Consider the following 10,149-nt stretch of genomic DNA (forward strand, 5'->3'; position numbering starts at 1 on the left):
TGGGATCCACCCAGCACGCCCACCAGGGGGCGATGTTCTGCCCACCAGGGGGCAATGCTCTGCCCTTCCAGGGCGTCGCTCTGTTGTGACCAGAGCCACTCTAGCGCCTGGGGCAGAGGCCAAGGAGCCATCCCCAGCGCCCGGGGCCATCTTTGCTCCAATGGAGGCTTGGCTGCAGGAGGGGAAGAGAGAGACAGAGAGGAAGGAGAGGGGGTGGGGGTAGAGAAGCAGATGGGCGCTTCTCCTGTGTGCCCTGGCCAGGAATCGAACCGGGGGCCCCCGCACGCCAGGCCGATGCTCTATCACTGAGCCAACCGGCCAGGGCAAGAGAAAAGTCTTTTAATTTTTGTCCTTTTTTTAAATGTTAGACTTGATTACAATATGAAATATTTTTTAGAGCGTGTTTGCATAAGTGATATCCTGGAAAGCTGCACCCAATAATTAAAATTCTCCTAAAATGTGGCAGGATAAAGACTCATGACAGTATGTTAGTTTTTCTTCTGAGTTTTAATGCCATGGTTTCCAGAGAACTAAATTATCAAAAAAGCATTTCCTCAAATACAGGATTTTAATCTCTCCTTCTTCTAGTCAAAATGGAAAGAAGTTGTATGAAAAATAAGGCTATTCTAACTTCAGTCAACTTCAGGGAGTGCCGCTGTGCTCCAAGGTTCATAGAAAGAGAATGAACTTCTTCCACACTCATTAGACTTCATCATGACCTCAGGGACCCCTTTCAAAAGGATTTGTATTTTCCCCTTGACCTTTCTTTCAGGGCATTGGTTCAAAATAGGGCTGTGCACCCCTAGGAGGCACTCTAGAAATATATTGAGGGTGTTATATTTACCACAATAACTAGAGGTTGCTGCTGAGGTTTTGAGTTCTCCTTCCCCATCCTGGGGAGAGAGGATAGAGAAAGGAACATATATGTTAAACATCTTAGAATGAATTGATATTCCCACTCAGTAAAGAATGGACTGCTAGACACTAATGTGGGTAAAGTATCTAAGTCTAAACTGAAATCTGTTCTACACAAAACCTAGGGTATTTTTTGCATACTCTTAACATACACTGAATTTCTAGGAATAAAATTAACAAATAAAATAAAGACTGTATTTTGTTTTGTTTGAAATTTTAGCAAGATTGTTTATCTTTTTGGAAAATCATGTCACCCATAACAACACCACTTGTGGCATTTTAAACAATGAAGCACACCTTTATCAATCTGAAATCTTCATTTGAATGTGTCAGTTATATGATAATTCAATATATAGGTATAAATACCTAACTACCTCATAATGTCTTCTAGTATAGTAATGCTTGAGCATTTACATATTGAAATATATATTATTTTATTCTAAATTAGTTTCCTTAATAATCTCATTTATATTACTCAAGGTATTATAGCTCACTTGAACTTATGTGTGAGGTGAATATATAAATGTATATAATATAGATATATAGATTAGATATACAATAGATATTGATATAGATACACCCATATATGAATTTTGTTTCAGGATAGGATAAAGATAATATCACAAAATATTTGCTATAACAAGTGAACAGTGACTCTGATAGGGTTGAGAATCACAGATCTAGGGATAATAATATTAAATTTAAATGAAAAACCTGCCAGACTTGTTAACCTTTTTATTTTATTTTTTATTGATTTTAGAAAGACAGGAAGGGGGAAGAGAGAGTAAGACAGGAACATCAATCTGTTCCTATATGCCCTGACTGGGGATCAATCAATATGGCAACCTCTGAGTTTTGGGATGACGCTCTAACCAAATGAGCTATCAGGTCAGGGCTCCTTTTTTTTTTTTTTTTTTAGTTAAAAAAACTTTGCCTGACCAGGCAGTGGTACAGTGAATAGAGCATTGGACTGGGATGTAGAGGACCCAGATTCAAAACACCAAGGTTGCCAGCTTGAGTGCGGGCTCACCAGCTTGAGCATGGGGTTGCTGACTTGAGCGTGGGATCATAGATATGACTCCATGGTCACTGGCTTGAGCCCAAAGGTTGCTGGCTTGAAGCCCAAAGTCGCTGGCTTGAGCCCAAGGTAACTGGCTTGAGCAAGGGGTCACTCACTCTGCTCTGTCAACACTCCTGTCAAGGTACATGTGAGAAAGCAGTCAATGAACAACTAAGGAGCCACAATGAAATTTTGATGCTTCTCATCTCTACCTTCCTGTCTGTCTGTCCCTGTCTGTCCCTCTCTCTGTTTCTGTCTTTGTCAAAAAACAAAAAAAAACCTATTTTTATTTCAGACTTCTTAATACACAGAATTTAATATTGTTAAATGGTAGTTTGCATGGTTAATTTGTATGCTAGAGGCTGGAGTTGTAGTAAGCTTCTCTTAGACCACCACCATTTCTAAAAGTTATCTAGGCCATTATCAGAAGTGGTCATTCTTCTCACTATAACCTTTGACTCACTATTACCTGGGCCAATTTGTAGGTATAATTGATTTTGTGAAATGGGATGGGGAAAAAACTAAAAAGGCATATCGGACTTGCAAATTCATTAAAGACACATCTTTTTCATCCCCTATCAATTTTTCATTGATAACCTCTCCAAACAGAAAATAGCCAATAATAGTTTCTTTTTTTATTTTTCAATTAAAATTGATATTTAATATATTAGTTTCAGGTATACAGTAAACTGGTAAGACATTTATATAATTTACAAAGCAATCCCCCCACTAAGTCTGGTACCCACCAGGTACCTCATAGTTATTACAATATTAGCCAATAATAGTTTGAAAGTTAATTAGGCTTTGCCCATGTTCAAGGCTTAAAAAGCACTTTCAGGAAGAAATGTTAGAAAAAGAAGAACAAAAGAGGGGAAAAGGAAAGGAAGAAGTAAAAGAGTAAGAATCTTGCTCAAATTGGTAAGGCAATATATGAAATAAAACATGAAAAAAGCTATCCAGGAACATATAAAATTTATATACCTATAAACTTCTTTATGCTTTGCAGAATGTTAGGCATATTAAATCATTTTTAAAAGCCTTGAATGATATAATTAAGTAAGAAGGTTAAATTTATTGGTGTGGTTACTCATACTCCCAGCAGAGATTGTGAAAACAAAAAGCAATTAACACTCTAGAACAGTGGTAGTCAACCTGATCCCTACCGCCCACTAGTGGATGTTCCAGCTTTCATGGTGGGGAGTAGCGGAGCAACCAAAGTATAAATAAAAAGATAGATTTAACTATAGGAAGTTGTTTTATAAAGATTTATTCTGCCAAACAGCAAAAATCCGACATAAAGTACTTGGTAAGTAATTATTATTATATGCTTTAACTTGCTGTAACTCTGCTTTATAAATTTTATAAAGTAAAGTTACTTCCCTACTTTATAAATTACCATATCTGTGAAACTGGTGGGCGGTTAGAAAATTTTACTAATAACAGAGATACAAAAGTGGGTGGTAGGTGTAAGGTCAGTGGATGGAAGGATGGTGACGTGGGAACCCAGGCTCGGGAACTTTGGCTAGGACCGCCCACAATCAAGCCTGCCAAAGGAAGCTTCCCAGGAACCATTTGGAAAGAAGCAATAGTCTGCCAGCCAGTGAAATTTCACCACGTCATAGTAGCTCCACTTCCCTAGAGGGACCTTTAAATATCTGCCACGCGGTTTAATCTTTGCAACTTCCCTAGCCTCCATGTTTCTTTCCTCGGGGCCAGGGAACCTTGCTGGGCAGGGTGTGTGTTCTATACTCAATAAAGCCGCTTATTATTTCACACTTTGCGGCTCCAGCCCTCTTCCTTCCTTCTCGGTGGGGAAAAATACCTTACATTTTTGGTGCCAAAACCTGGGAAGGAGTTAGAAGTCCGCAAGGACCGCTCCTTTCTTCTCCCCTCTGAGAAAGAACCAGGAGAAAGAACCAGGATCTCCGATCTCCAACCCACTTAAGCACACGGTGCGGTAAGTCCCCTGCCTCCAGCTTTCCTCTCAGTTCTTTCCTCCAAGACTCCCTGTCCAAAACCATAGCTACATCAGGGAAGTCTTTTCCGTCCGTCCATCCAGAGTGAGCGTGTGCTTGTGGAGACCTCCCCAAGCACATCCACTTTCATCTGTGGCTGTTCATTGAGTTTTTAGGACGCTAATGCTCAGGTCTGACCACTCCGAGAACTGAGTGCAGCTGTAAGGGAACAAGAATTGCCCTCCCTAAGGAAGAAGAAACTGTTCTTCTTCTCCACTGTGGCCAGGCCACAGAACCCACTCAATTAGCCTCCTGAAGGGACTTTCGGTTTTAACACCCTCACCAATTTAACTATCGCCAAAAAAGCTGGGAACTGATTGGAGATCTCTTACATTCACGGCTCTAATTATTTGCGCAACTGTCCTTAATCTCTGTGCTGCCTGTTCCACTGCGCAGGCCTTTTTCTGGCCAGAGAAACCTCACCTAAAACCTCTACTCCTAATCTTTCCTTCTCCGTGGATTCCAAACTCTCTTTCCCTCCTGCCTGACCCCCGGGGGCACCTCTCTCCCTCACTCTTTCTCTCTCTTTCTCCCTCTCTCGGGACTTTTCTCTGGTCCCTCTGCGGACGTCTTTTGTGCTCGCGTCTCTCTTCCCTCTGAGAGCTCCGTCCCCCCTCCCTTCGCAAAAACCTGTTTCTTATTCACCATCTACTACCTTCTCTTTCTCCTCCCCTGCTGGCCAGGGGCCCCTCCCTTCACTGTGTTCTCTAGTCCTGCCTCCGTCAAGCCTTTCTCAGCCTGGCATTGGCTCTTACACCGGTTTTCAGGATGTCCAACCTCAATTTTCTTACAGGAAGTTCCTGCCCTGTCCTGCCTTTGGCTCCAGCATTTTTCCTGCAGAATCTGGGTGCCAGGCTCTGCACGAGCCCCCCCTCCTCTTATTCCCAAACCCCCAAACCCCTATCCGGAACCTGTGAACACGGCATTTAAAGTTTTTAACGATCCCAACTAGTAAAAACAGGCCTGTTTGCCAGGCCCCCATGCAGCAGAAGGTAACACTCCAAACCCCGACTCTTGTGGCAACCCTGAGACCAGCAGAGCCACCAGCAGCTTGCTTTAAGTGTGGCAAGCAGGACCACTGGTCCTGAAAGGGCCCCTGTCTGTGGCTGCCCACTGAGCCCTGCCCTGACTGCAAGCAGCCCAGTCACTGGCAGAGAGATTGCCTCTTTGGGCAACAGGTTTTTTCCTCAGCGCCTCTACGTGGAGGACAAGCCGCCCAAATGGAAGGCCAATCCAGCCAGGTGGGTGCATCACTCAAACTCCTAGGACATGGCCTGGACTTGGAGAACCCAGGGTTCTGCAACAAGTGGGTAAGTCAGTCCACCTCATTTCTTGTGGCCATGGGGGCTGCCTTCTCTATTTTTGCCTTCATACTCTGGACCTCTAGTTCCCTCACAGGTTTTGGTTATGGGAATGGATGGGTCCCTCTTCCTTTCCCCTTTTTATGCCACTCCTGACATGCAGTTTTGCCTCAAGCTTGCCTCCTTATAGGACCTCTGGCAGTCGGAACCACTGGACTCCATCCATCTCCAGCTCACCAAATGGCTGGACCCTGCAAAATCCCCTATTACTCCTCTCTTTTTTTCTTTTTTAAATCCTTACAGGACCGCATCTGCAAAGTTTCTCCAGTCACAGCCACCACCTTCTGATCTCCCCCTCCCCACGATGCCCCTATTCAGCAGGAAGTAGCCAGACGAATAAACGGCGCCCCTTTTTCTATTTAACACAAAAGGTCAGAATGTAAGGTCGGTGGATGGAAGGATGGTGACGTGAGAACCCAGGCCCGGGAACTTTGGCTAGGACCACCCACAATCAAGCCTGCCAAAGGAAGCTTCCCAGGAACCATTTGGAAAGAAGCGATAGTCTGCCAGCCAGTGAAATTTCACCACATCATAGTAGCTCCACTTCCCTAGAGGGATCCTTTAAATATCTGCCACGTGGTTTAATCTTTGCAACTTCCCTAGCCTCCATGTTTCTTTCCTTGGGGCCAGGGAACCTTGCCGGGCGGGGTGTGTGCTCTGTACTCAATAAAGCCGTTTATGGCCTGACCTGTGGTGGCGCAGTGGGATAAAGCGTCGACCTAGAACACTGAGGTCGCCGGTTCGAAACCTTGGGCTTGCCTGGTCAAGGCACATATGGGAGTTGATGCTTCCTGCTCCTCCCCCTTCTCTCTCTCTCTGTCTCTCTCTGTCTTAAAAAATCAATAAATAAAATATTTAAAAAAAATAAAAAATAAAAAAATAAAGCCGTTTATTATTTCACACTTTGCGGCTCCGGCCCTCTTCCTTCCTTCTCAGCGGGGAAAAATACCTTACAGTAGGTATAAAAAGATTGACTACCCCTGCTCTAGAGGGTTACTGATTCTAATCTTTCAGTCTCAAATCTCCCTCCCTAGGCCAAAATAAAACATCTGGGCCATCTGATTAAAATAGCTTATGTTTTCATTAAAGTAACTTACATTAAGAACTATGTAAAGAACTTTGACACAGCAACTGTTCATAATCTGTTTTCTCTAGTAAGATTTGACCCACACTAACCTGCTCAACCCATTCCACAGGTACAGTATTGTCTCAATAGGCATAGTATGATCCAGACCCTTTCCAAATACTCAATACTCCCTATTGCTTCCTGGCTTTTGTCCTGAGATCAAGTGTAGTATCTGTACTTATCTCTTTAATATCTGATATGTCCTCTATCCAAATACTAAATCCTTGTTTTCCTCAAAACTACTAACTGCTCAGACTTCAAGTCTGAAATTCCTAGACCAATATTTTAGGCAAATTACTCAAGTATCAAATATTATTTTTATGCTGTAGAGAAAATTGCTCAGTAACATAAAACTTTGAATATAAGACTTTGCAGGGTTTTTTATTAATTTTAATGGGTGATATTGATAAATCAGGGCACATATGTTCAGAGAAAACATCTCCAAATTATATTGATGTTTGATTATGTTACATACCCCTCACCCAAAGTCAAATTGTCTTCTGTCACCTTCTATCTGGTTTTATTGTGCCCCTCACCTCCCCCACAGCCTCCCTCTCCTTCCTCCCCCCCCCCACCGTGCTATCACATTATCGTTCATGTCTCTGAGTATCATTTTTATGTCCCATCTATGCATGGAATCATATTGTTAAGCCTAATCTGGAGGGACTAGAAATGTTGAAGACACAAACAGAATCCGTCGATTCCACACCAAAGCTTTATTGTCTAGCTTGGCCAAGCGGTGGCAACTCTGACAGAAATCTGAGGGAGAGTGCACTGGCCCTTTGTTCTACTTAGTTTTTATAGTTTTGCAAGAAGGAAGTATAGAAGCAAAAATTGCAATTAGGTGCCTTTTACCACTATTGGTTATAGTCATATGCCCTTTAACGGATAGGACCATGTTCAATTTGCAAGCCATACATCATTTTGGAGAAAAAAAAATTTACAAGTCAACACAATAATAGAAAGATGTCTCTTTACATATTAAAAGACATTCCTATATTTTCTAATGTTTATCCGCCATCTCTTTGTCCAGAGTCACACACATTAACTATATGCATTCATATGGGAGAGGTAGTTTCAGTGGGGACAAATGCCCACAAATGGTGCATTACTATAAGAAAAGGTTTATTTTGGCTTTTCTCTTCCTGCACCTGGCTAGCCATTCACCCCTTTCCCCACAGGTGTGGTGGAATGTCAGGGAATCCATGTTTTCCTTCCCTTTGCATTTACAATACAATGCCAGAGGCCATCCTGGTTTTATGCCAATCACACAGTACAGAGATTATTCACAAAATTTCTCTGCACACCTTAACACAAATTAATAAAATGTTCTTTAAGCCTTTTAAAATATGAATATTGATTCTGTAGCTTTTGGTACTTTACAACACCTGCGGGTGAGGTGGCGCAGTGGCTCCTCAGGGCTCCTCAATATAGTTCTTAGTTTTTTCTGATTTACTTATTTCACTCCGTATAATGTTATCAAGGTCGATTCATGTAATTGTAAATGATCTGATGTCATCATTTCTTATGGCTGAGTAGTATTCCATAGTATATATGTACCAAGGCTTTTTAATCCACTCATCCACTGACGGACACTTGGGCCATTTCCAGACCTTTGCTATTGTAAACAATGCTGCCATAAACATGGAATGCATTTCTCCTTTTGGAACACTGCTATGGTGTTCCTAGGGTATATTTCTAAAAGTGGGATAGCTGGGTCAAAAGGCAGTTCGATTTTTAATTTCTTGAGGAATCTCCATACTGTTTTCCACAGTGGCTGCACCAGTCTGCATTCCCACCAGCAGTGCAGAAGGGTTCCCTTTTCTCCACATCCTCGCCAGCACTTATTCTGTGTTGTTTTGTTGATCAGCGCCATTTTGACTGGTGTGAGGTGATATCTCATTGTAGTTTTAATTTGCATTTCTCTAATGATTAGTGATGTTGAGCATTTTTTCATATGCCTATTGGCCATCTGTATGTCCCATTTGGAGAAGTGTCTATTCATTTCCCTTTCATCACTCTTATTCAACATAGTCTTGGAAGTCCTAGCCATAGCAATCAGACAACAAGAAGAAATAAAAGGCATCCAAAATGGAAAAAAAAAGTAATACTATCATTATTTGCAGATGATATGATATTGTATATAGAAAACCCTAAAGTCTCAGTCAAAAAAATACTGGACCTGATAAATGAATTCAGCAAGGTGGCAGGATATAAAATTAATACTCAGAAATCAGAGGCATTTTTATACACCAACAATGAACTGTCAAAAAGAGAAATTAAAGAAACAATGCCCTTCACTATTGCAACCAAAAAAATAAAGTACCTAGGAGTACATTTAACCAAGGAGGTTAAAGACTTGTACTCAGAAAATTACAAAACATTGATAAGAGAAATCAAGGAAGATACAAACAAGTGGAAGCATATACCGTGCTCATGGTTAGGAAGAATAAATATCATGAAAATGTCTATACTACCCAAAGCAATTTATAAATTCAATGTGATACCAATTAAAATACCAATGACATACTTCAACGATATAGAACACATTTTTCAAAAATTTATATGGAACCAAAAGAGAACACAAATAGCCTCAGCAATCTTGAAAAGGAAGAATAAAGTGGGAGGTATCACACTTCCCAATATCAAGTTATACTACAAGGCCATTGTACTCAAAACAGCTTGGTCCTCGCATAAGTACAGGCATATAGATCAATGGAACAGAACAGAGAACTCAGAATTAAGCCCACAGCTTTATGGGCAACTGATATTTGACAAAGGAAGTAAAAGCATACAATGGAGTAAAGATAGCCTCTTTAATAAATGGTGTTGGGAAAATTGGACAGCTACCTGCAAAAAAATGAAACTAGACCACCAACTTACACCATTCACAAAAATAAACTCAAAATGGATAAAAGACTTAAATGTAGGCCATGAAACCATAAGCATCTTAGAAGAAAACATAGGCAGTAAGCTCTCCAACATCTCTCGCAGCAATATATTTGCTGATTTATCTTCATGGGCAAGTGAAATAAAAGACAGGATAAACAAATGAGACTATATCACCAATGACTTCTGTGTGTCCCTTAGCTTGTTCCTCCTTTAAGAGTAAATGGTAAAGATTATCTCTCAGACATGCTATTCAATAGTTAGCATCATCATTATATACCCCCAAAGGGAGGTAATCAGTATCAACTGTAATGATTAAAAAGAACACCTTTCAGCCTGAGCTGTGGTGGCGCAGTGGATAAAGCGTCAACCTGGAAATGCTGAGGTTGCCAGTTCAAAAACCTGGGCTTGCCTGGTCAAGGCACATATGGGAGTTGATGCTTCCAGCTCCTCCCCCTTCTCTCTCTCTGTCTCTCCTCTCTCTCTCTCTCTCTCTCTCTCTCTCTCCTCTTGAAAATAAATAAATTAAAAAAAATTTTAATAAATAAAAGCTGCCAAGTCCTTTAAAAAATAAATAAATGAATAAAAATAAAAATAACACCTTTCAAAAATGAACTTATCCAAGTAAATAACCCTACTGAAAATCCAAGCAAGCCCTTCTCTAAGGATATATAAAACTAAATGAACATTCACCAAAATAAAATCTTCTAATAAGGACTGTCACCCAAGATCTCTTGAGTTTTTTCTAAACTGTGAATACAACTTGTCAATCATAGATGGAAG

General features: G+C 41.0%; 1 pseudogene; it reads left to right on the forward strand.

Moving 5' to 3' along the window:
- Positions 1-6,610: 6,610 nt before the first annotated feature.
- Positions 6,611-6,721, forward strand: LOC136383689 (U2 spliceosomal RNA; annotated as a pseudogene).
- Positions 6,722-10,149: the final 3,428 nt, after the last annotated feature.

This window comes from Saccopteryx leptura, chromosome 11, assembly GCF_036850995.1.
Source record: "Saccopteryx leptura isolate mSacLep1 chromosome 11, mSacLep1_pri_phased_curated, whole genome shotgun sequence".
NCBI lineage: Eukaryota > Metazoa > Chordata > Mammalia > Chiroptera > Emballonuridae > Saccopteryx > Saccopteryx leptura.